The sequence below is a fragment of the Prionailurus bengalensis genome, chromosome B4 (genome assembly GCF_016509475.1).
Source record: "Prionailurus bengalensis isolate Pbe53 chromosome B4, Fcat_Pben_1.1_paternal_pri, whole genome shotgun sequence".
Lineage (NCBI taxonomy): Eukaryota > Metazoa > Chordata > Mammalia > Carnivora > Felidae > Prionailurus > Prionailurus bengalensis.
The window spans coordinates 45762591-45789115 of NC_057358.1; the positions used below are offsets into that span (position 1 = coordinate 45762591).

Consider the following 26525-nt stretch of genomic DNA (forward strand, 5'->3'; position numbering starts at 1 on the left):
CCAAAAAAGGCAAAAAAGTCAGAGATGGTTGCCTCTGTGGAGCAAAACTGTGGAGTAGGAGGGGACAGCTGTACATTTTTTCAGTATTATTTGATTTTGTATTATTTGATTTTTAAATATGTGTATTTATTTATTCTTCGCAGGGCACTGAAAGTAACCTTCCTAAAATGTCAACCAGGTCACTTAAAACTCTGCAACGTCTTCCCATGATCTTCAGTAAGTAACACAAAGTCCAACGGTAACCCCCAAGACCCTGCATGATCTGACCCTGCCTGCCTCTCCCACCTCATCCTACTTTGTTCCATTCTCTTCCTTGTTCATTAAGCTCCAGCCTCACCATTTTCCTCTCCTTCAATTCCTTTCAAAAAGCCAAGGTCTTTGCTGCTTCAGGCCTTTAGATATGCTCTCGCATATCCATGGAATATTTTTGTCCTGCTCTTCATCTGGCTGGCTCCTTCCTGTCCTTTCTGTCTCCACATAAATATCACCTCCCAGGGAGGCCTTCACCAACCAACCTATCAAAAGTTGGTCACCCCTATTATCTTTTTTTCTTATTAAAAAATTTTTTCTTATGTTTATTTATGAGAGAGAGAGAGAACGCAAGCAGGGGAGGGACAGAGAGAGAGACACACACACACACACACACACACACACAGATTCTGCAGCAGGTTCCAGGCTCTGAGCTGTCAGCACAGAGCCCAACGCAGAGCTCGAACCCACAAACCATGAAATCATGATCTAAGCCGAAGTTGGACACTTAACTGACTGAGCCACCCAGTCGACCCACCCCAGTTATCCTTAATTTATCCTCTTACTTGCTTCCTTCATGACATTTTTAATTGTTTTTATTTTTTTATCTATTCATTTGTTTTATTATTCTGCTCCCCTACTGGAAAATTAGTTCCATGAAGGCAAGGACCGTGCCCTATCTCAAGGACCAGAGCAGGACGTCTGGCACAGTACCTGTTTGAATAAATTATATCCTAAACTGAATGCAAATCTCAATTCCCATCTCCCTGGGCAGGTTTTCCAGGTTGTACTAGTCTTCAGAGTAAGCACTACTAATGTGGTTAAAGATTAAAGATGTAGGACAACAGATGCCCCCAATATGTGGCACACATCAGCCCCACTCCAAACTGCTAAGACATCTCCCTTATGGGGCTTGAGTAACAGTTTCTCTCTTTATATTAGAGGGAGCAGAAACGGGAAAAGAATGCATACAAATTGACTCAGAGGGGATAAGGAGGAGTACTATTTATTTAAATGGCTCAATAAATCTTCCTTAGATAATAGGGAGGAACCCCCTATCTTGATGGGCTTTGGAGAATTGAGAGTCAAATGCCAATTTTCATTTGAATCACATTAGTGTGGATAACAAAACAGCTTAGTACTTAATAGTAATGATGACTATTAAAATTGTAATAATGCAAGAGAGCAGAAAATCAGAAAATGAGAAGGAATAGGCAGGTTAAATGCCCTCAGCTGTGTTCTCCAGACATTTTAGTTACATCCAAACCATATCTTCATCAAAAAAAAAAAATCTGCAGGTGGTTAGGATAATGTTAATGACAAGACGTTTGCACTTTGTCTGACCTGGAAAGAAATATCTACTTTGCTACCTTAAAATTCAATCCATATCACCCCATGTCACCCAATCCATGTCACAATCCAAAATCATGGTGACTTATTTCAAGCACTACTGGACACATATTCGAAAGGAGAGCTATGAACTCTGCTGATGTTGAGATCTTAAATCACACAGTCTTTTCTCCCTCTTTTCATGGAGCAGAAACTCAAGTCCTACGTTGAGGAGAAAGTGGGATCAAATGATTCCTCTGCATTTCTCCCAGCTCTAAGATCCAATAATTGGGTGACTCATCATCTGCTGAAGGAAATTAGTTTAGGAGATAGGGCGGTAAGCTGTGAAATGCTCATAAGCCTGGCCATACTTACAGAACTGTTAAACCTATACATTGGCATCCTATAAAAAGGAAAGTCCAGAGGAAAGAAAGAAAATACCAAATTCTATATAGGCAGAAACCAGGAGTGATGAATTACTTACTACTCATGATTTATTTACTCATTAGGCACTCACTATGTAACTGGCCCAGTGCTTGAAATGGGGCAGATGCATAAAATGACTCCCTGTGTTCAAAGAGTAGTAGAGATAGACTCAAAAATAAACAATTTTAGCACCATCATCATTTAGCACCATACAATAACATTCATTGTAGGGTTCAGTGCCACAAATTCTAGAGGAACCCAGAGGGCTGGGTAGCTCTACTGAGGAAGTTAAGAAGGACTTTATCAAGGAGATAATAGTTTGAACTGGGCTTTGAAGGATGGGTAGGAGTTTTCTAGTGAAGAATGAGAAGGGGATTCTAAGAAAAAGGAATAGAAAACATAAAGGCTTAGAGACATGAAGGAGCATAGAAGAAAAAGAAAAAGGAAATATTTGGAGTAAAGGAAGCAGGAATACATAGGAATAGGGGATTAGAATCAAGACATACAGGAAACTAACTGTTAAGAATTTTGTATACCATGCTGAAAGCTTCTTTTTTTCCCTATAAACAAGGCACATGATTGAATGACTTTTTAACCAAAAGTACTTCATGATCAGATTGCTTGTGTTAAAAGGAATTCCCTGGTGGGATTGTAGAAAATTAAAAGACCAAAGAAAACAAGTCAGAAGGCCACTATAATCATCTAGTCAAGAAATAAGGACCTGCCTTAGCACATGGAAATATTCTCAACTTCACTATAATGAGAGAAATTCAAACTAAACTCACCCTGAATACCATTTCTCACCTATCAAGATGGCAAAAATTCAGATTCTTGAGAACACACTCAAGGTGTTGATGAAGTCAGGGGAAAACAGGCCCTCTTATATATTGCTGTAGGAGTGAATAATAGTGCAACCTATATGGAGGGAAGTTTGGCAATTTCCAATAAAATAATATATGTTTTTACCTAAAGCAATCTACAAATTCAATGCGATCCTTATCAAAATACCAACAGCGTTTTTCATAAAACTAGAACAAATAATAAAAAAAAATTGTATGGAATCACAAAAGACTCCAAATAGCCAAAGCAATCCTGGGAAAGAAAAACAAGCCAGGAGGTATTACAATTCCAGATTTCAAGATACACTGCAAAGCTATCATAATCAAAAGAGCACGGTACTGGCACAAAAATAGACACATAGATCAATGGAATAGAACAGACAGCCCAGACATAAATGCATGATTATAGGATTAATTAATCATTGACAAAGGAGGCAGAAATATACAATGGGGAAAAGACAGTCTTCAATAAATGATGCTAGGAAAACTGAACAGCTACATGCAAATAATTAAACTGGTCCATTCTCTAATACCATACACAAAAACAAACTCAAAATGGATCAAAGATCTGAATATGAGACCTGAAACCATAAAAATCCTAGATGAGAACACAAGTGGTAATTTCCCTGACATCAGCCACAGTAACATTTTTTCTAGATCTGTCTCCTAAGGCAAGGGAAACAAAAGCAAAAATAAACTATTAGAATTACATCAAAATAAAAAGCTTTTGCACAGTGAAGGAAATCATTAACAAAACTAAAAGGCAACATTCTGAATGGGAGGAGATATTTACAAATGATACATCTGATAAGGGGTTAATATCCAAAATATATAAAGAACTTAAACAACTCAACACCAAAAAACATCTGATTAAAAATGGGCAGAGGATCTGACTAGACATTTTCCCAAAGATTCAGTGCAATCCCAATTAAAATTTCAGCAAGCTGTTTTGCCTATACAGACAAATTAATTCTAAAGTTTATATAAAGAGACAAAAGACCCAAAATAGTCAACACAATATTGGAAAAAAGACAACATCAGAGAACTCACACTATTGGATTTTAAAAATTACTGTAAAGCTATGGTAATCTAGACAGTATGCTATTGGCAAAAGAATAGATAAGCAGATCAATGGAACAGATAAAAAGCTCCAAAATAGACTCACATAATATAGGCAACTGATCTTTACAAAGGCAACACAATGGAACATAGATAGTCTCTTCAACAAATGATGCTGGAACTACTGGACATCCACATGCCAAAAAAAAAAAAAAAAAGAATCCAGACACTGAACTTCCACCTTTAATAAATTAACTCAAAATAGATAATAGGTCTAAATGTAAAATGCACAACTACAAACTCTTAGAAGGTAACATGGGAGAAAACCTAGATGACCTTGGGCATGTTGATGATTTTTTGAATAGTCGCTAAAGGCATTTTCCACAAAACAAAGAATTGGGCTTTATCAAATCTCAGAGAGAACTGGGCTTTATCAAAATTAAAAATATTCTGCTCTGCAAAGGGTAATGTCAAAGGGTAATAAGAAGACAAGTCACAGACTGGGAGAAGATATCTGCAAAACACACACACACACACACACACACACACACACACACACACATTTCATAAAAGGCTGTTATCCAAAATATACAAAGAATTTTTTAAATTCAACAATAAGCAAACAGCTCAATTTTAAAATGGGCAAAAGACCTGAACAGATACCACACCAAGATGTACAGATGGCAAATAAGCATACAAAAAGATGTTCAACATTATATATCATGAAGGAACTGCCAATTAAAACAACATCATTGAGATATCACTATACACCTACTAAAGTAGTCAAAATCCAAAACTTTGACAGTACTAAATCCTGGAAATAGGTGGAGAACAGGAGCTCTCATCCACTGCCAGTGGGAATGCAAAGTGGTATGGCCACTTTGGAAGAGAGTTTGGAAGTTTCTTATATAACTAAAGATAACCTTACCATAAAGTCTAGCAATTTCATGTCTTGGCTTTTATCCAAAAGAACTGAAATGTATATCCACATAAAAACCTACACATGGGTGTTTATTGCTATAAACACTTGAAATGTGAAATTAAATTTGACATTGCTTAATTTACGATTGCCCAGACTTGGAAGCAACCAAGATATTCTTCAGTAGGTGAATGCATATTCACCTTTGGTATATCCAGACAATGGAATATTATTCAGCACTTTAAAAAGATGAGCTATCGGGGTGCCTGGGTGGCTCAGTTGGTTAAGCGTCCGACTTCAGCTCAGGTCATGGTCTCACAATCCGTGAGTTTGAGCCCCGTGTCAGGCTCTGCGCTGACAGCTCAGAGCCTAGAGCCTGCTTCAGATTCTGTGTCTCCCTCTCTCTCTGCCCCTCCCCTGCTCATGCTCTGTCTCTGTCTCAAAAATAAATAAAAACATTAAAAAATTTTTAATATCTGGAAATGTTTTATGTATATCATAGGATAAAGTAAATAAATACGTATATTAATGTTAACAGGAACCAAGATTCTCACTAGGAGAGAATAGAAATAAAAAGTTTAAAATAAGAGGCGTGCCTAGGTGGCTCTATCAGTTAAATGCCTGATCAAGTGACCCTTGATCTGGGCTCTGGGACTTTCATGACCTGAGACTCAGGTCATGATCTCATGATCCCACGGTTCATGAGATCGAGGCCTGAGTCAGGCTCTGCATTGACAGCACGGAGCCTGCTTGGGATTCTCTCTCTCCCTCTCTCTCTCTGCCCCTCCCTCCCTGCTTGCAGATGCACTTCCTCTCCCTCACTATCTCTCAAAATGAATAAACATTTAAATTTTAATTGTAAATATCGGTGAACTTAGAGTTTTTTTAAGTATATTTTCTATTACTTCCATTGAAAAGGCCTAGGTACAATAACACCCACACCAACCAGATCTGGGTGTCTAAATATCATTCCCCACTAAAAGAGACCAGGATTCCTTGGAGAAACATCTATTCCCAGGTCTGGGGCCAGAGAAACACAAGTTGAGCCTTGGATCTCTTATTTTGCTCACAGTAAAGAAGTACATAAAGACCAAGAATCATGTTAAAGAGTCTCAGAGCATGGCCTTAAGGGGCCCCCACTGATCACATATGGGTCAATTCGGGCAATTTGCAAAAATTGATTTCAGACAGGAATTATCAATAGATACTGATAACACTGGGTAGACCTTGTTGGGCATCAGGATATTCACACCAATTCAAAGTATTACCCACAGATTGCTAATTATGAAGGGGTGAATTACTTTGATGGCTGAGAGACATGATTGATATTTTCTCTTTCCCTCCTCTAGGATCTTCTTTTTTTCTAGGATGCTAACCAAACTTAGTATCTGTGGTGGCTTCATACTGTATCTACTTAGCCAAGCTGGAGCCATTGTTTCCCAGAATTCCCTTCCCTATATGTCCTGAAGCAAAGCTGGTCACCAAGGGAAGTTTATGAGTAATTCAGAAAGTGGACATGGAGGCACACAGTCCATGAACTATAGTTTTCTGGAGCTGACCTTCTACTGGGTGAAGGGCCATTCTACTACCCATCTGCAATGTCATCCAGTCCTCACTGCTTCCATTTCTAGGATGTGAAGCCAGGGGTCTGTCTGAAGAAGTAGAAGCACAGGATTCACTTGTTTACTTTCCTCCTCAACTTCTCCCAGCATGCCATAGCGTTTCCTGGAAACCGTAAATTGAAAAAACCAAACAACAACAACAAAAACCCCATCATTATTAAATACCTCAACCTCACCCACAAGTGGAGTCTGGGGATTACATAAAGCCCCTGTGTGTTGGGGCATAAAGGAAGAAGCTCATTTAAATATCTGTGACATCAATGGAACAGACACTGATTAGACAGATGGACAGTGGCATTTTTAGTATAATATGCCTTATAAGCCTGCAGAAAAATCGCTCAGCCCACCATGATGTTAGTGACTCATAGGTGTTAATAGTGACAGTTCATAACTCTACCGAGAATACAGCCAATTTCTGCTTATCCACAAATAGATTGTTGCTTTGCCAAGTATTTGCACGGCAATCTGTTCCAGCCTCGGCTACCACAGCAGGCCCCAGCTTGGGTGGGGTCAAGGCTATATAAAGGAATGTAAAGAGCAGGGCTGGGCCTAGAATACAGAGTGAAGGGGAAGAAGTATTTTCACCCCAGCGCGCATCTGATTATATTCTCAGGTGAAATGTTATCCATCCGTGTCACCAAATGTTTACTGAGCACCTACTATGATTGGGACACTGTGCAGGCCAGTAGGGATTCAAAAGCTATAATATAGGGTCTCTACTTCAGGAGCCTTACACTAGAGTTTAGGACACAAACCATAAACAAAAAACACATGCATCAATATTCACTAGCAACAATAAATGGCCAAGTGTGAGAGGCAGCCAACAGAGAGTAGAGAAGGGGAATTTACACTATATAGCTGTGATAGATGAATCACAGGACTAGGTGAATTCTCCAGGGAGAAAGGAGAAAGCAATAGAGGCAAGAAATCTTTATTAAGCATCTACTAATGATATACTAACAGCTACCATTTGGGGACATTTAACAATGCCAAGTGTTTTACCTGTGCATTCACACTTAATTTTTGCAACCACCATGTGATTAAGTGACTTACTATTCCCATATTATAGTTAACCAGGATGTCTCAGATAAGTAATTACCCCAAGGTCACACAATTTGTGAACGACTGGGCAGAACTCACACACAGATTTTTCTGACTCAAAGTTCATGTTTTTCTGTTTAACAGTGTGAGCTCGCTTTCCTATATCTCTTCACGCTACAAACGTGTCACGTATGTCGTGTGTAACCTCCATGGCCTTGGCCTTCAAGGAGAAAGCCATGTGCACAAGATGGCAGGGGACAAGAGAACGCCAAAAGAAAGGGTGAGTGCCCCAATCTATGGCAGACATAATTGGTGCTGGGGAGGGAACAGTGTGAGGGGGCAGCAGTGTCATGGGGGGAATATGTCATTCTTAAAGCATCAGGTCCCTCAGGCTGCCTCCAAGGAGCTCCCAGAAAAATTCTGCAAACTACAACAACAGCCCCCCAAGGATTCTCTTTATCTGATGCCACACAGCAGGGCGCCCGATTAGGTTTCCATAGCAGACAAATGGCCCTGGGTGGCCTGACTTACTGTGGACATAAGAGGTGGCTGCCATTCCCAAGGCCCAGCCACCCATCTGAGCAATGGCAGCTCTCCAGGGGCAGAGAGTATTCCCCATGCCTATAATGGGCCTAACTAGTGTCAATATTTACAGAGGAACCCAGGGGACAACAGATGGATGGAGTGAACCAAAAGGCAGCCACTTCCCTGTCTTCATTTTGAAGTCTCTGCTGCAGAAAAGAAGGAGGGATTCAGGGAAAGTGGTGTTCCACCGTCACATTGGCAAACTTGTTCACCTCCCTTAAACATTGGAGGAACTACCCAGTGAAAGGTGGGAAACAAATGGCAGGAGTCCAGTGAAGTGTTAGCATTTCTGTCTTAGGATAAAACAAATCCTCTCCCTTCCCCCGACTGTAATTTCCTTCTGTATAATTTTCTAGCAGTACTTGGCAGGTTGGGGACTCACAGGCACATAGTCATTAGCTGTAAAAATGACAGCGATGATACTTAGAGTCCAGAGGGGAGAGAACTGGCCAAGAAAAATCCTGGGGAGTGCCAACATCTGAGGCTGTCATGGGGAGGGGAGGTGTACCCCTGAACTCTACATGACCATGGGTGTCCATAAAGAACGAGGACCCAAAGGTGTCCCGGGAGACTGTGGTCCAAGGCAGTAAGAAAATCCAGGAAGAGCACAACTGAAACATGTCCCCTGCGTTTGGTACGTAGGTCATGGGTGACCTTAGCATGGACGTTCTCGTAGAGTGGTAGGGTTCAGAAGACACAGCCACATGTACCAAGGAGCCAAAGAAGGGGAGGACACGGAGACGAAGCGGAGACGTGAGCTTTCAGAGAAGTTTGAATATGCAAGTAGGGGAAGGTCAAGGGAGCATAATTTTTTTTCAAGATGGAAATTATTTGAGTGTGATGAGAGGTTCAGGGGAAAGATCCAGTAGGGAGTGAGAAGTCATAACGGGGACGGAGGAGCTGATGGCAGAACAGTAGCAGACATCCTACAGAGAGAGCCCGGAATGTGTGTTCCTCAGCCAGCCTCTCAAAGTTTTCTCAAGAAGCCATCAACAGCTTCGATCGTCGTCTTGCGTCTCCCTGTTAAACCTAGTCAAGGACAGGAGGCCCAGACTGGCGAATCAGTTTATCCCCAAAAAAGTGCAAACCAGGTTTAGCGTGGACGGACCATCTGCAGTGTTTCCTCAGCCCTCACTCTTATGTATAAATCCTCATCTCCCCTTTAGAAGGGATTCCTTGGGGCGCCTGGCTGGCTCAGTCAGTGGAGCCTGCCACTCTGGATCTCGGGGTAGTGAGTTCGAGCCCCACATTGTGTGTAGAGATTAGTTTAAAAAAAAGGAAGAAGGGATTTGCTCGCATATAAGGAAACAATTTGCATACAAAATAATTAATCAACCTGTAAAGTAACTAAATGTTCTTGAGTTATTTTTTCACAAGAGAAAGAAAGGCAGAAGTAGGAACAAGTGATGGATGGTGACTAATGAAGCAAGGTCCAGAGATGGTGGGAGGGGATGGGGTCAGAGGGATCCCAGTGAGGTTGTCTTTAAGTAGGAGCACGGATCCCCCTATGCTTTGACCCTGGAGGAAATGTGGGGAATGTGCATAAGGTTGGGGGGGGGGAGGGAGATGCAGTAAAGTGGGGAGTGGAACAGGAAGTTAGAGGGCTGTCTGCTGAGAGGGAAGAGCTCACGTATTCAAGGGATGGTGGAAGGTTTACATTATTGAATAGAATGAGTGATGGACCAGGCAAGAGAAAGAAAACACTGCTGGGCACCCACCAAGACCCAGCTGAGGCTGAGACAAAAAGGGTGACAGTCTGTACAACTATGTGATTTCCCCCCACCAGCTGCACAGGTGGAGAGGGAGAGGAGAGCGGGATAGGTATATCGCTGGGGGGTGGGGGGAGTAAAGAGGAAGGAGGGGATGTGAGGAGGAGGGAGACGAGGAGTTCAGATGATCACAGGACCTGGGCTGGAAGGGGAAGGGAGAGAGGCCAGGAGTTGTGCTCACAGTGGCCCGTATTCTAGTTAGAACAGAATCCACTCCAGCTGGCTGAAAAAGAGAGGGATATAGATAGCTCAAAAAAATCACCAAGCAATGTAAAGAAACAGACTCTGGCTCAGCGTCCAGGAATGACTCCCCCCACACACTGGGGGACTGGCCCATCACAGGGGCTGAGCCTCGCCACAATCACGAAAGCTATAGAACAAAACCCCCTCCATCACATGCTCCTGGGAAAACAGACGCCCCTGCTCCACCTTCTCTGTAGAACCCAGTGTTGAGTCAAAAGTCTCTTGTAGGTGCCTTAGGTTGGTAGAACCGAAGTCACTGCCCCTGGCAGCAAGGGAGCAAGGGAGACTGACACATTAACTGTGTGCTTTGTCTCCCTTCCCCTCTGCGCACCCCCAGGGGGAAGGCTGCTATTGCACTTTGGGTAAGTGTTCAAGAAGTAAGAAAGAATTCAAGAGGCTTGGGACAGCCATCCTCTGTAAGGTACATCCAGGCTGCTGCTGTCTACACGGTGACTTTTTTGTTGAATTTTTTTTAAGTTTATTTATTTATTTTGAGAGAGAGAGAGCACACGCGGGGAGGGGCAGAGAGGAGAAACAGAATCCCGAGCAGTCTTTGCACCATCAGCGCACAGCCCAGTGCAGGGCTTGAACTCAAAAACTGTAAGATCATGACCTGAGCTGAGATCAAGAGTCAGAGCCTCAACTGGCTGTACCACCCACGTGCCCAACACGGTGCCTCTGTGAGTACTTTTTTTTTTTTAATGCCCTACTGGGTACATGCAATTCTGTGTGCATATGGCTTGGCAAGATCTGTTTGTTATGAGAAGGAAAAGAAGGGAAGGGAAAGGAAGGGGAGGGGAGGGGAGGGGAGGGAGGAGGGGAGGGGAGGGGACGGGAGATGCTTCTTCTCCTGGGGAAGAAGGGCATGCCCTGCCCCCGTGCACAGGTGCAGTGTTTACGGAGCAAAGTACAGGTTGGGTTTCAGCTCCCACCCAACCTCCTCAAGGGGCAGATTCTGTGCAATGCACAACAGGCACAACCCTTTGAGACAATTCAGGAGCCTACTGCCTGGGCAGAAATAGAGGGGCCAAGGGCCAAAAAGTCCCCACAAAGTCAAAGAGCATGTGCAGTAGGAGGGAGAGCAAGAAGGATAAGCGTTCAGGTGTGAGCATGAAACCCAGGAGTCTGAGAGTTCTGGGCAGGAGCTGTCAGTGTGGCAACAACACGTCCCCGTGAGTGGGTGAAGTAAGCGCAAGGGAGCTAAAGAGGCCTTGGAATTGAGGAAGCCGTTTCAGAGACAGATCACCTATGTGGATACTAAAAACTAAGATGGAGGAAGAGGAAAAAGGGAGCCAGATTCCAAAGTTGTCCGTGAGACAGTTACAGGGAAATAGTGGGTGACGGCACCCAGGAGGACAAGAAGGAGGCAATCACCTCAAGTAGGAAGGACTTCACGCAAGGCTGGGAGCAAACAAATAACAAATCCCCAGCTTCCCTCTCCCGGCTCCTTGTTCCTTGCTCCCTGGGACACCGATGTATTCACTGAAGCAAATGGTGAATATCAGGTTACCATAACAAAGTACTAAAGACTGGGGGCCTTAAATTAAACAAAAAAACTTATTATTTCTCAAAGTTCTGGAGGCTGAAGTCCAAGGTCAAGTTGACAGCATGATTTGGGTTCTGGAGAGAGCCCTCTTCTTGGCTTGCAGATGGCTGCCTTCTCCCTGTGTCCTCACATGGCAGAGAGACAAGGCAAGGTTTCTGGTGTCCCTCCTTATAATGGCACCAACCCCATCATGAGGGCCTCACCCTCATGAACTCATCTAGCCCTAATCACCCCAAAGACCCCATCTCCAAATGCAACCTTCCTTTGGGAGGTAGGGTTTCAAAATATGAATTTGTTGGGGGTGGGGAGGACACAGTCCATAGCACTTAGTCCATAACACTCCACTGTTTGTGAACAAAACAAAATCCCTATTCTCACAGTGCTTATGTTCTAGCAGAGAGAGGCAGACAACACACACACACACACACACACACACTATGTTAGGGTAATAAGTGCTGTAAGAAAACTTATGTTAGTGAGGTGACAGAGAGCCAGGACATTACTGTGCATCAAATGGATATGGAAGAATGGAGTGAGACATGGAATATCTGGTGGGAAAGTGTTGCGGCCTGAGAGAGCAGCAAGTGTAAAGGCCCTGAGGCAGGATCAGGTTTGACCTGTGAAATTAGAGAAGAGGGATGAAAAGGCAAGTGGTAGGATTTGTTGTCATTGGAGGATAATAGTGGGCAAACCACATAGGGAATTGTAAAGACTTCAGTTCTTACTCTGAGTGAGGTGGAGACTACTTTGGTTAAGAGGTGAGAAACGACATGATCCAGAATTGCAAGAATGGAAAACCTCCAACGGAGGAAGTCACACATGTAGTGTTCCTTAGAGGAGAGGTGGGTTGCAAGGAAGAGAGGGGTGGAGGAAGGCTGGACTGAGAAAGCTGAGCACTGAGAGGTGACGGTCCATAGGGCACAGTGGCATGAGAGGTAGGGAGGGCCAGGGTGAGGAAGGGGCAAGAGAAAATCGGAGATGGGGGTGGTTGCCTGGACACCCAAGTTTAAAGGAGTAAGGGAGACACTGGACCAAGATGCTTGAGGCAGGATGGGATTAGGAGTCAGAGGCATCAGGAGGGCTCCCTGCAGTCCACAGAGGGCAGAAAGGGCCACGGTATAATGAGGAAGCCACCAGAGGTTCCCGTGGGTTTTGGGATGGCAGGGGGAGTGAGACACAGGGAAGCAGGGCAGGAACACCCCTGAAATGTGCAGAACAGCACCCTGGAGAGAAGGCAGAGTGCAAGGGACTTTCTGGCCAACATCTGTCTCCAGGTAAATTTTGAGGGAAAAGGGTAGAAAAAAATGGACCCCTGCAAAACTGTCCAGCCCAGGAAAGCCCCCGTCCCAGGGCATCTGGGTGGGCCCAAGGTCCTGGATGGGTGTGCCCAGGAGGGAGGAGGAGTTTTCCGGGAAAAAGGAAAAGGAGGAAGTGAAGGGCAGCAACCTGGGACACTCCCTCCATTGCAGCAGCCCTCCTGGTGACCTGGGCCTGCTGGCCATGTAGGGAGGAGGGGAAAAAGCCACAAAGTAGATCTAATCCAGAACCACTTTCCATAGCCTCGTTTGCAATTCAGTTGCTCCTTTGGCAAAAGTCCCTGTGCAGCTGTTCCGCCCAGAGAGCCTTTGCCAGGTGAACCGGGGGGCCAGGCAAAATGCCTCGCAGCTGCCAGCCTGACGGCTGCAGGGCTCAGTTTCCCCTCTTCAGGCTGGGGGACAGGTAGGCAGGAGGCCCAGGCACATGCAGAGAGCGCCGTCTTGCCTTGCCTTGCCTTTCCTGGTTTAAGCGAGACACAAAGCGCTCTTTGATCTGAAGCCCTCTGCCAGTTCTGGAAGGGCTGTGTTTGTCACCGCTCCAAAAAAAAAGCAGGAGGTTACTTAGCTATGGATGAATAATAATTGGGCATTTGCTAACAGCTACTGTACTGATGAATAATTAAAATCTTTATTACAATTGAGGCGAAAATCACTCTACCCGCATGGATGGTCTGTCAGCTGTGCCAGGGGAGATGCAGGGAATGGAAGAGGACCTTCCAAGTTCTGAAAGAACAATCACGATTATGGTTAAGAAGCCTTGGCAAAAAGATGGGGAAGTTACAGGGGAAGGGAACCCAAACACAGCTTTTTCCTTTACATTTCTTTTCAGGATGTAATAAGAGAAGTCAGCTGGATTGGGACTTGGGACAAATGGCTGAAATAGCTAGGGAAAACTGCAAGTGACAACCAGAAGGCTCCAGAGATAAAGAGAAATAGATAATAACTTGGCTGTATAGATACCTTTCTGTAAGAGCCAATGAGGGGGACTTTGATGACAGTGGAGAGGGAACAGCTGGAGTATAATGGGGAAGCACTGAATTCAGGAGTCAGAATCTTCCCCCTCCCAGTTCAGTGGAGTGGCTACTTCTTGGCTGTGACTTTGGGCAAGCTCTCTATACCTCCACAGACATCCCTTTCTACAACTATAAAGTGGGGATAATACAGCCTCACCATGTGTTGTTCTGAGGATTAAACAAGGTAATGTCAATGAGAATATTTGGTAACTATAAAGACACACACAGCAAATGCAAGTAATTATAATTAAAAAATAAGACTGAAAGCCAACTGAGTCCAAACAGCATTAAGAGTTGGGATAGATTGAGTGAACTGGGATTCAGGAATAATGAAAAAGAAAATCTGTGTTATTTGAGTTGGGTATGAAACTACCAATGGAATTTCAGAGTCTAACTTAAATACATTGTGCAAAATAAATAAATATCCCTTTATTTATAAATAGCATTTTATTTTTCTCCGGTTTGTCAACAGGACAGTCCACTTAAGAGGGAGACCATGAGTGGTGCCTCGGGTGGCTCAGTCAGTTAAGCATCTGACTTCGGCTCAGGTCATGATCTCACAGTTTGTGGGTTCAAGCCCGGCGTTGGGCTCTGTGCTGACAGCTTAGAGCTTGGAGCCTGCTTCAGATTCTGTGTGTGTGTGTCTCTCTCTCTATCTCTCTCCCACTCATGCTCTGTCTCTCTCTGTCTCTCCAAAATAGATAAACATTGAAAAAGAGTATTTTAAGGGAGACCATGAAATATTAATTATTTTGATGAGAGAGTGCCTGTGGAATTCATACATCCACCAATAAATACATTCACGCAGTGGGAAGTGACCATGGGGTGAAAAGACTATTTTTGAGAGCATGTCCTATATAGTAGAACCATGACTACCCTGAGGGATAAATTTCAAGAAAGCCCTGACTCCTCAAATCTGGAATGATAATATAGAGTGGAGGTGGTGGTTTCATCTTTTTCCATGCAGTGACCAGCCTGGCAATCCATGATTCAAGTTCATTATGAAACCCAAACGCGTTAAATGTTTCAACGCTGAACAGCCATCACACGTTATCTCCTTTAATCCTTGTGACACTCCTGTGTTCCCCATTTGATACAGAATGAAACTAAGGCTTGGAGGGGCATAAGTAACTAGCCCAAGGTCCCAAGGTTATTAATGCAGGGAGCCAGGACTAGAAGCTTATTTACCTCTTAAAAGCTATCAGAACATTCACTAAAATATTCCCCTTCATAGTTCACATAGGGATACAACACTGACCACAACAAGGTACCTTTCCCTTCTAACCTTGTAGGAGAGATTAATAGTGCAACAAATTAATACAGCAAGTATTTGTTGGTTACCTCAGTTCAAGGTTCTGGGGATCTACAGATAAACAAGAGAGACAAAGCCCTGCTCTTGGGAGCAGCTATGAATACTGTGTGCACACTGTAGTCCCAATGCCGGAAGCCTTGCAGGGCCCCTCACTAGCTCTTGGTGCTGGATCCCCTTATATTCCTGCCATTGGATGTCCTGGTTGCAGCTACTCCCTGACCAACCCCCTTGAGTGTCCAGAAACTGGTGGGCAGTGGACAGGCTGCATGGAAAGAGACAGAACAGGGATTTGGAGGAAGAATCCCAGCAGTTCTGGCTTCACCGTCACTAGGCCTGTCACCTTCTATAAGTCCCTCAGCCACTAAATCAGTCTCTTTGCTTATAAATGGGGATATCGTTGAGTAGAAAGTACCTGTGAATCATCACCCAAAAGTGCCTTGAAAATCATACTAAATGAAAGTTAGCTTTTATTATCCTTGTCTGTTAATCAGATCCAGGATAGGTTGTGTGTTCATCAATCCATGAGGCTCTGTGAAATAGTACTTTTGAATCTCCCCAGCTGCTCCTGTGTTGCCTGCGGGAGTGTCTCGCATGGTTCTGGCCTCGATGGGAAGTGGTATTGCAGAAGGTGAAGGGCCACAAAGAAAAGTAAATGCCAGGCATCCTTCCATGCCACCTCCTTCTTCCCATCTCTTTTTGGGTATAGATTTATATAACGCAAGTTGGAAGTTTGGGTAGTTCCAATTAATGAAGAGTAGGGTGGGAAGAGGAGGGATTTTTTTAAACTTTTGCTAGAACTGCTGAAGTAGTTAGCTTCACTAGAGCTCCCCAACCCCGCAGGTGCTGCCATCCTGCCTGTGACTCCGCCTGGACTCTGCATCTGAATGACGGTGGCCTGCCCACTGAGCTCCGCGGGTCGGGAATGCTGCTTCGTCTCACAGAATAACAAAGCAGCTGCTGTCCCACCAGCTGAATGGGCCTGGACATCTGGCTGGTGTCCTTCCAAAGGGCTCCATCCTGAGCAGTCCTCAAGCAAAATACTCCAACCTTCCATTGTGGACTCGGGCCAGGACTGCAAGTGTGACCATCAGCAGCCAGCTGCTGAGCTCCTGATGAGACAGGTCATGAAGGTCAGTCCTTTCAACAACCAGATCAGATGTGACAGATGAGCCGTCAGATTTATTTGCCTGGCTCTAAACTCTTGTACCTATCAGAAAGAAATAGAGCCAAACTCTGAATGTCAGTTTGGGGTGTTGTATAAACATGATCTTCAGTGTGACTTATTCCTTCCTTCTTAGCTATCTCAAGTTGCTGAAAGAATGTAGACAATTTGCCCACAGGTCTCCAGGGATGAGCACCCAATAACATTTCACTGAATCTAGAGTCTTGTTCTCCAACTCAAGAAAAGTTGTAGGTTGGCTCATCTGCCTATGCAATGTCTCTACAGTATCATGGTGGGGAGACTGTGACATTCATGTTCTTCACCTTCCCACCCTGGTGCCTGTGGGATGGTAGGGAGAGGAGGCAGTGCCTTGAGAACAAGGAAGAGAGCCCCTACAGTTCAGAGAATCAGCCCTCCACCCTTGGACTAGACTTCCTGGTAAAACCTGCTCCCAAGGGCAAATTGAAACCACTCATGACATCATCGACAGGGAGCCTCCCAGCTTTGTCTATTTAAAGTTGGAGTTGAGGCAATGAGGCAGCCTCATGCCCTGATATGCTTTCAATTACTTGAAGAAAAAAAAAAAAAAGCAAACAAACCTCTTTATATTGAAATGAAACCAGCTTCTCTAGAACTTTCTTCCACTGGTCCAGAAGATATACCAGATTTGTATCATAGCTTCAGAAAATATGAGTGGTCAAAAGAATCCCTTCTGGATCCTCCTACCTAATCTACGGGAGATGTTTTAGCTTGTTTTCTGCCTTATTGTAAAAAGTCTCGTCCTCCAACTCACATCTTGATCAATAAAAGGCTTTCTCTAGAGGACCCCTTTTCCTGTACCTGCTCATCTGTCCTCCTGAAGATCACATAACCCTCCAACCACTGCAGTATCCAGCGTGTGCACACACTACAGAGAGTTCGGGGCAAAGGCCAACATAAGTGACTGTGAGCAACAAGAAAAAGGCAGCTGTGGCCGCGTCTCAATGCTTATTAGGGACAAAATAAAACGCGCAACGATGAGTTTTACCTTTTCCAATGATGGGATCACGTGGCTCATTCCAGGCATTGACCCACAGCTTTCACTTCTCTCCAAAATGATTTGAGCAAACCTGTCAACATCGCTCTAAATAAAATGCACAGGTATACCCTACTGGTGTGAACTGTCATCAGAAAATCGCCCCATCTTCTCACGATCACCCCCATATACCAAAACACTCCCCTAAGGCAGAAGGGAGATAGATGGTGGAGGACAGAACCTTAACTAACTGATAAGCTTCTCACTCAACATATTTGCATTGAATGGGCTTTTTGTTTTCACAGCATCCAGGGGCTGGAAATAAGAGAGGTTAAGAAATCATACCCATACCCCAGTATTCTGGTAGATCTATATTTAAAATCAACCGAGGGGGAGAGGATTCCTTTATTGTTGTTGGTGATGACGATGATGATATTTTTGTATTTGCTTGTTTCACATCAGTAACTATTTCAATGTAAAAAAAGAAGCGTAGACTATGATAAAATAAGAAGTTGTGTATCCACCATCTAGCTTTAACATTATTTTTTTTAAGTTTTAATTTATTTATATATTTTGAGAGAGAGAGAGAGACAGCACAAGCAGGGGAGGGGCAGAGAGAGAGAGGGAAGAATGAGCATCTCCAGCAGGCTCCATACTGTCAGCACAGAGCCCAACACAGGGCTCGAACTCACAAACTGCGAGATCATGACCCGAGCCAAAGTCAGATGCTTAAGTGACTGAGCCACCCGGGCTCCCCTGGCTTTAACATTATTAACAATTTACTATGTTTTGTTCGGTTTCCCTTTGTTAAAACAAACAAACGGCATTTAGATACATGTCATGTGTGTTCCTCCCTGACCTTCCACTCCTTACGCAACCATTGGCCTGAGGCTAACGGCATCAGTCCCGTGCAGAGTGAAAAATATTCAATACAGCTTTCTGTGTGGCGGCTGCCACCATGTAAGCAAGACGGGTGCTTACAAGCACATTCAGGGGCTACGGAGGAAGAAGCAGTCCCAAGTAATGCGTTTTCTTTTCCAGGTGCTGCGGGCTGTACCACCAGCTCTCTGTTCTACCAGCTCCATAAAGCACGCAGACTGGGACACAAGGTGAGGCAAGGTTATGTCATATATCAGACTCCTGTGCTCTGGGGTGTGACCTACAGCAATCCTATCCATCACAATGTTAACCAGCTAGTTCGTTCAAAGCCTCCAGTTTGTTGCTGAGGAGGCACCACGGGGAACTCTGAGAGCCCTGAACTCTTATTGGGTTGACGAAGATTCTACATACAAACTCCTTGAAGTTCTCCTCCTTGACCCATTCCATTCAGCTATCAGAAGAAATCCTGGGGCACCTGGCTGGCTCAGTCAGTAGAGCACGCGACTTGATCTCTGGGCTGCAAATTTGAACCCATGATGGGTGTAGTAATTACTTAAACATAAAATGTTAAAGAAAAAAAAAGAAGATGAAGATGAAAGAGGAGGAGAAGAAGGAGAAGATGAGGGAGAAGAAGAAGGAGAGGGAGAAGAAGGAGGAGGAGTAGGAGGAGAAGGGGGAAAGGGAAGGAGAAGGGGAAGGAGAAGAAGGAGAAGAGGAAGAGGAAGGAGAAGGAGAGGAAGAGGAAGAAGAGGGAGAAGAAGGAGGAGGAGGAGGAGAAGGGGGAGGGGAAAAGGGAAGGAGAAGGAGAAGAAGAGGAAGAGGAAGGAGGAGAAGGAGAAGAAATCCTGACACCCAGTGGATCACAAAACCAGTCCACAAGCCAGGGAGGTTCGAGGGCTCACATCTGCAGGCCACAAGAGCTGCGGCCTTAGAAAGGGTCTCAAGTGCCACCATACTCTCAGTGGTTCTCCGTGCAGCTTGGAGAAAGCACAGTACTCTCCCGCTCCACCATTACTACTAATATAAGGAAGGTTTATAAAATTCTTACCTAATAAACAATTTAGAACAGTCAAAACAAATAGACTACTGGGGTGCCTGGGTGTCTCAGACAGTTAAGCATCTGACTCTGGATTTTGGCTCAGGTCATGATCTCACAGACATAAGATGAGCCCCACGTCGGTCTCCGTGCTCAGAGTGGAGCCTGCTTGGGATTCTCTCTCCTTCTTTCTCTGCCCCTCTCCCATTCATGCTTTCTCTCTCTCTCCCTCTCTCCCTCACCCTCTCTCTTTCTCTCTCTCTCTCTCTCCCTCCCTCCCTCTCTCTCCCTCTCTCTCTTTCAAAATAAATAAGTATACATTTTAAAAATGGACTACATATATACTCATAAAGAAGTGATGGGGATTTCTTGATATTTTACCTTTTAAATAAAATCATGTCATATTGTGTGTTCTATTACGCACTTCTCTTTTACTGAACCTTATCCTTTTGCGATACATCCGTGATGATACACGCACCTCTGAATCCTACCTCCCAGCCACTATTATATCTCCTATCTTCAAAAAAAAATCTTCCATTCACTTTGCCAGCCACTTACTGCCCTCTCTTTTGCTCTCTTCTCTCTTTGCTCTCTTTGCAATTAAAATTCCTGAAAGTGCTGTCTATTTTCATCATCTCTAAGTTGTGTCAAACTCTCTCAACCACTCCAGTCAGAGCCCCTGGACTCTGCTAGCAAGAGGCTAAATGTCCTTCCTCTCTAGAGATGCTGCATTACTTCAGGAATGGCCAAGGAGAGGCCTCACGTCTCAGTTCCTGGCAGCGGTTTCTGTGGTTCCCCCATGGCTTTAGGGTGCCTTTCTCTTCTCTGTCCTGAACCTTAGGATCTGGAGCCAAGCAGACTGACCCAGCTCAAGAGGTGATGGCAATTCTGTTGTTTCTACCGCCATGTGATAGTCTTAAGAATGCTGCACAGGTAAGATGCCCAATCTAGAAGTCTTTTCTGACAACTTCTAAAGAGATGCGTAAGCATCATGTTGAGTCCTTCCTTCCCTGGCGAGCACTGTCAAGGCAAGAGAGGAACAAAGAGCCTTCCTTCAGGACCCTGACCCTCGGACTACCCGTGGATTCCACTCAGCTCACCAGAGTTCTAGCTGTTAGGAGGACCGAGGAGTCACAGTGTGGGCCAAGAATAGCTTTCCAGCCCACCTCTTCCTCTCCTGAAAACATATTAGAGTTTGCAGTAAGGGTCTCTGCATGAATGCTTAGATCCCCCTGAGGGAGAGGACTTGGAGCTCATGAAGGAATAAGGGTACACTGTTCTCAGAGCATCTCACCTGTGAAAGGGTATCTTTATCGGCCACGCATATGCAACCACAACCTTCTCTCCTCGCCCTGCTCGTGGAGAAAGAGGGACTCCTCCACTAAGCAACCTGACTCTATTGATAAATCACTCAGAGGCACAAGTCAGACTCCTGGCAGGGACAAGTATCTCATTCATATTCTTTTCCTGCTTTCTTTTTTTTTTTTTTCTCTATCCTGTTCAAATTACTTTGCATCTCAGTTTATGCTGAGATATGGGTGGATAGGCATGAGTTCCTAAAGTCCCCACATCCTGCTTGGGAAATGTGAAAAAAACAAAGCGGCCGCTATGAATATCCTCTCTCCAAACCCCAGCACTGAGACACAAACCACCTGTGCAGGACGACCCACCAGGAGATGCTTCTTACCATGTTAACATATTTCGCAGACGAATACAACTGCATTCTAAAAAGATTTTCACAATAAACCGTCTACATGTAGGACTGGTCGCAGAGAGAGGAACAATAAAAGGTATGGGCAAAGAAGCAAATCTTACCAGAGATTTTGGAAAGCAAGGTCATCTGGGACAAATAAAACATTTTTTATAATGAGTACTGAGTGTATAATGAAATAGAGAAATGACTCGAGACGAGTAAACTTACTTTCTTCGCCTTTCTTTACATCTCTTGTCTCGAGTTGTTTGTTTCCTTGGATAAGACAAGCCAGGGTTTCAGTCTCAGCTCTCTCACCGTCTGTGACTTGGGGCAATTTATTTTACCTCTATATCGCAGTCTCATTATCTGTAAAATAGAAGATGATAATAGCACTCACCTCCTTGGGTGACTATAAGTATGAAATGTGAATGGACTACCTAGCTCACTGTCTGGCACATAGGATGTATTCAATGCGGTTAGCTGAGAGGATTATTTACACTCCTTTTACAAATTTCTCAATATTCATTTCCTCCCATTTAATGGCCCTGGGCGCCTCAATCCATTCCATCTGCCCTCAGCCTCCCCCCTCTTCACTACCTTCATTCCCATCTCTGGGCCAGGTTGACAAGTCACTGGAGCAAGTTTATAAGCTGTCCCAGTCTATCTTTCTCCAGCCCCTGAAACTTCCCTCATTCCATAAACTCACCCTCTGTGCTGGCCACACTGAACCTTCCTAGCCCACGGTGATGGCCACTCTTCAGTGTTTCTCTGTCCTTACTTCCTTCATGCTCTTTTCCTGGAATGCTCTTCTCTCTCTGTCTTTCCATCCATCCTTCACTCCACAGCTCTTTGAGCCCACCCCGGTTACTCCACTTTTCTCATTGTATTGCCAAGTTTTATTTATGGAATACACTTAGCCATATTGTTCTCTATGAATCTAGACCAAATAGATAGATAGATGAGAGAGAGAGAGAGAGAGAGAGAGAGAGAGAGAGAGAGAGAGAGATGATAGATAGAAAGATAGATAGATAGATAATAGAAAGATAGATGATAGAGAGAGAGATAGTAGATAGATAGATAATAGAGAGATAGATGATAGATGATAGATAATAGAAAGATAGATGATAGATATGTAGATAGAGAGATAGAGAGATAATAGAGAGATAGATGATAGAGAGAGATGATAGATAGATAGATAGATAGATAGATAGGTAGATAGATAATAGATAGATGATAGATACATAGATGATAGATAATAGAGATAGATGATAGATAGATAATAGATAGATGATAGAAAGATAGATGATAGATAATAAAAAAGATAGATGATAGATAGATAGATAGATAGATAGATAGATGATAGATAATAGATAGAAAGATAGATGATAGGTAGATAGAGAGAGATAACAGAGAGATGATAGAGAGATGATAGATATGTAGATAGATAATAGAGAGAGAGAGAGATAATAGAGATAGGTGATAGATAATAGATATAGAGACAGATGATAGATAGATGATAGAAAGATAGATGATAGCTAGATAATACAAAGATAGATGATAGATAGATGATACATACATACATACATACATACATACATAGACAGACTACATATATTGATATATCTCTACCTAGTAGGTACCCAAGGCATGCTTGTGGAATGTATGAGTGAGTGGACTGTTTCTTCTGAGCTGTTCCAGTCTTGCTAGGCGACTTGCAAAATTTTCCAGGGACACCAGATTCCAGGGAAGATTTTCCAGAGACACACTGCCTTCTCTTGCCATCTACAAAACACAAGTGTGTGAGACCCTCAGGTCACTTGGGCAAATTTTCCAGATTGAAAACACCAAGCCTGGGTGCATTTGACTCTCATGCAGAGATGAGTATTCTGAGGATGAAATCGAGATGAGGGGTACAATTCCTCCACTGGCCCAATTTCCCTGTGAGATCCTCTCATGATCTAAAGAGCATTCTGTAAAGAATTATGTGGCACTTGCCTCACCCATCCTGGGCGATAAGATAAAAGTCTCAGTGGTCAGTGTGGCTCCATATCAGAAGCCCCTCCTGTCTCTATTGTGTATTTTTTTTTCTTGTATTAAGTTTTTTAATTTTAATTCCAGTACAGTTAATATACAGCGTTATGTTAGTTTCAGGTGTACAATATAGCGATTCAACAATTCTATACATCATGATAAGCGTACTCTGAATCCCCCTGACCTATTTCACCCATCCACCATCCTCCGTTGTTTTTTGGAGACGGGAACATTGGAACAGAGATTCCCTGGGAGATCCCAAAAATTCCTCATCATCCCACTATAGCAGTAGGGAATCCAGAAATGATTCACAGCTAAAGCCACTGTCCCACATCAACGCATCATGTGGCCATTTAAACTGGAAACCAGATGGCCATCTGGACACAATCTATCCATATTTTTGTGAAATCATAAATATACAGTGAGTAAGAGGAGTTTAGTAAATCCTGTTATAATGTTGGTGCTGGGAGCCATGAAGACCAATCCCTGATGTAGTGAAAGACATATTTCCTATAGAGTCTAGAGCCCCCGGGGACAGGATTCCACCTGCTAGAAAAGTAAATCCAAGGGAGAGAGAGGCACTTCCCAATATGTTTTTTTGGCTTGTTTTGGGTTTTTTTTTTTTTTACTTCCCAATAGGTTTTTTGCTTTTTGTTTTTTCAGTGGTTTGTTTTATTTTGTCTTACCATAGTTCAGTTCTACTGGTAGCATGGTGGGACTCCCACATGATGTGGCACAATTTCCCGAGTTTCAGTAAAAGACACGTAAAAAACTATGGTCTCCTGTCAGACTCAGAAATAATGAATTAGCATGTGAAAAAAAACAACAGGAAAAGTAAGTGACCCTTCCAAAGTCACCGGATTAGTGGCAGAGTGTGGACCAGAGTCCAGGTGTCCAGACCCCTCACCACCAGGCCTCCTTCCTGTGGACAAGATCCCTTCTAGGTCAGAGCCAAGAACCAAGGAGATGACAGTTCCGGCCCCAACTCCTAATAGTCTGAGTTCAAAATCTAGCTCTGCTTTTTAGCAACTGGGAGACATTGAGTCCATTTACTTAATTTCCCTGTGCCTCTGTTTCCTAATCTGGAAATGAGATTGATGATAATATGGGTCACTCTAAGAACTAAATGACATAGTAAAGCTTTGGGAATAGGGCCTGAGGCATAGTAAGGACTATGTTAGTTGTTGTTACTGTAGTAAGGGCTTCTCTGCAAGCCTTATTAGAACAACAGAGAGCAAGGGGTGCTCCTGTTCCTCTCACCAATGGTCTTACATTTGCTCTGGCACTAGCATTCCCAAAGTGGAATCTCCTGTTAACATCCCCCAGACCCATGACCCATTTCTGCTAGGAAACTTTTCAGTGGCTGCTTACGTATTACTTTTTCCGGGGTCTCTTCCACCACTGGGCAATGGCCCCTCTCAGACCTCGCTTGCATTGGGATAGAATCTGATCTGCCTCTCCATAACTTCTCCCCATCGGTCTTAACACTACTGCTTGACTTCTCATATGAAGATAAATGTTTCCCCTGGGAGACTTGGCGATGTGTTGGGGATTTGTAAACTCATAAAATGAATATGGCACGTTTTCCTGATGAACCAAACTAAAATGAAGATTTATTGGGCAAGTGGGGTGGAACTGAAGCTTTGTGTTGAATGTTTTTTCTTTTAAAAAGATTTTCTGGTTTAAAATACTTTTCCTTAGAACAAACAAGCATATTTTCATGTATAATATAAAGTTCCAATAATTTGTTTTTCAGACTTGACTCAGAATTCTGTTTCTGGCAGCTCAGCCCCAGACTTCCCAGGAGTATCCATTTACTTGCCTTTGACATTAGGGATTTCTAGATGGAAAAGCCTGAAAAATGCTACTCTATTGAACAGGAGCTACAAAAAACAAATCTAATTCCTTTCCCACAGGACCGCCCGTCAGGTTTCCACAAGATCTTACAGTTGGAAAGAGACTCAGAAATTGTCTAAATCGATCTCCTTCCTGCAGCAGCCCTAACAGATGGTCACCCAGCCTCTGCTGGATCAGGCTCAGAGCAAAGAGACCACGTGGTAATCCTTGCCACTCCATTGCTGGCCAGATCTAATGGTTAGAATATTCTTTTCTTAAGCTGAGCAACGTGCACGTCAGATGTGAGTTGAACTCCATGCTGGTCACTTAACCTCACCGGACCTCAGTTTCCTCAGCTTTAAAATAGAATGAGTGGTGTTAGCTACATCGCAGGGATACTTAGATGGGAAAACGCATGTAAATTACTTAGCATTGTGTCCCACACATTGAAGGATTCAGTAAATGTTCACCACCATCATCATCATTTCCTGCATGTTGTCCGTGAGCCAATGACACAGAACCTGTTTGTATTATCTCTGCTCCCAAACCATGTTTTAGGTAGTGGATAACAGTTAATATACTATCTCCCAGCTGTGCCTAAAAGCATTATTTCCTAAGTTTAAGTATGCCCCACCTTCCTCGACAGATTAACACTCGGACCCTTCAGTTAAGGTATCTTTTTTCAGAAAGCCATTTGAAAACGTATTAAAAGATTCTTACAGCTGAACTGGAGAAACGTAAGAAAATGAAAAGTGCCGTGGGGAAAAGAAAAAGGGGCCACGTCAAGAGATGGGAAAGGCTAGGATGCCAAGGGGTGCAATTTAAAATAGGGTAGATCATGGGGCACCTGGGTGGCTCAGTCGGTTGCATGTCTGACTCTTGATTTTGGCTCAAGTCCTGATCTCACGGTTCATGAGTTAGAGCCTCACATAGGGCTCTGTGCTGACAACACGAAGCCTGCTTGGGATCTCTCTGCCCCTCCCCTGCTTGCTCTCCCTCTCTCTCAAAATGAATACATAAATTTTAAAAATATAAAAGAGAGTAGTCACGTAGCTCAAAAACTCCAAGGACTGAGCTTTCTTATGAAGTCCGATTGGCAAACGTGGCTTTGACCAGAGTTGAGGGAGGTGTTCGGCTCCTTCTCAGAGTTGCAGACAGACGGACAGACCTGCAGAGCAGCACCGACCTGATTTACCCACCCAGCAGCAGGCTGAAAAGCAGGGAAAGATGGAGTGGGGGATCTGGCCAGGGCAGCCTAAGTCTACTGCTGTCCTGCTCACCGCGTGTGGTCCAGAAGCACAGCACCAGCCCTCTGAGTCTCTACAGAGAGGGCCACGGGAGCAGGGGTCCCCATCCTTCCATCACGCCTGGCCCCTAAAAATCAGCCCAGTGGATATGTCCGGCTCTCTCAGTCATCCAATTAACTCCTCCTCCCCTTGTAGAGAGGAGCAACCACGGTGCTGTGGACTGAATCATGTCACCCTAAAATTCACATGTTGAAGCCCCAACTCACAATGTCACTATATTTGGAGATAAGGCCTTTATGGAGGTGAAGTGAAATGAGGGCATGATGGCGGGGCCCTAATCGATTGGAAATGGTGTCTT

The 26525-nt window shown here is 43.9% G+C and overlaps 1 pseudogene; it reads left to right on the forward strand.

Moving 5' to 3' along the window:
* Positions 1-7693: 7693 nt before the first annotated feature.
* Positions 7694-19399, forward strand: LOC122473587 (annotated as a pseudogene).
* Positions 19400-26525: the final 7126 nt, after the last annotated feature.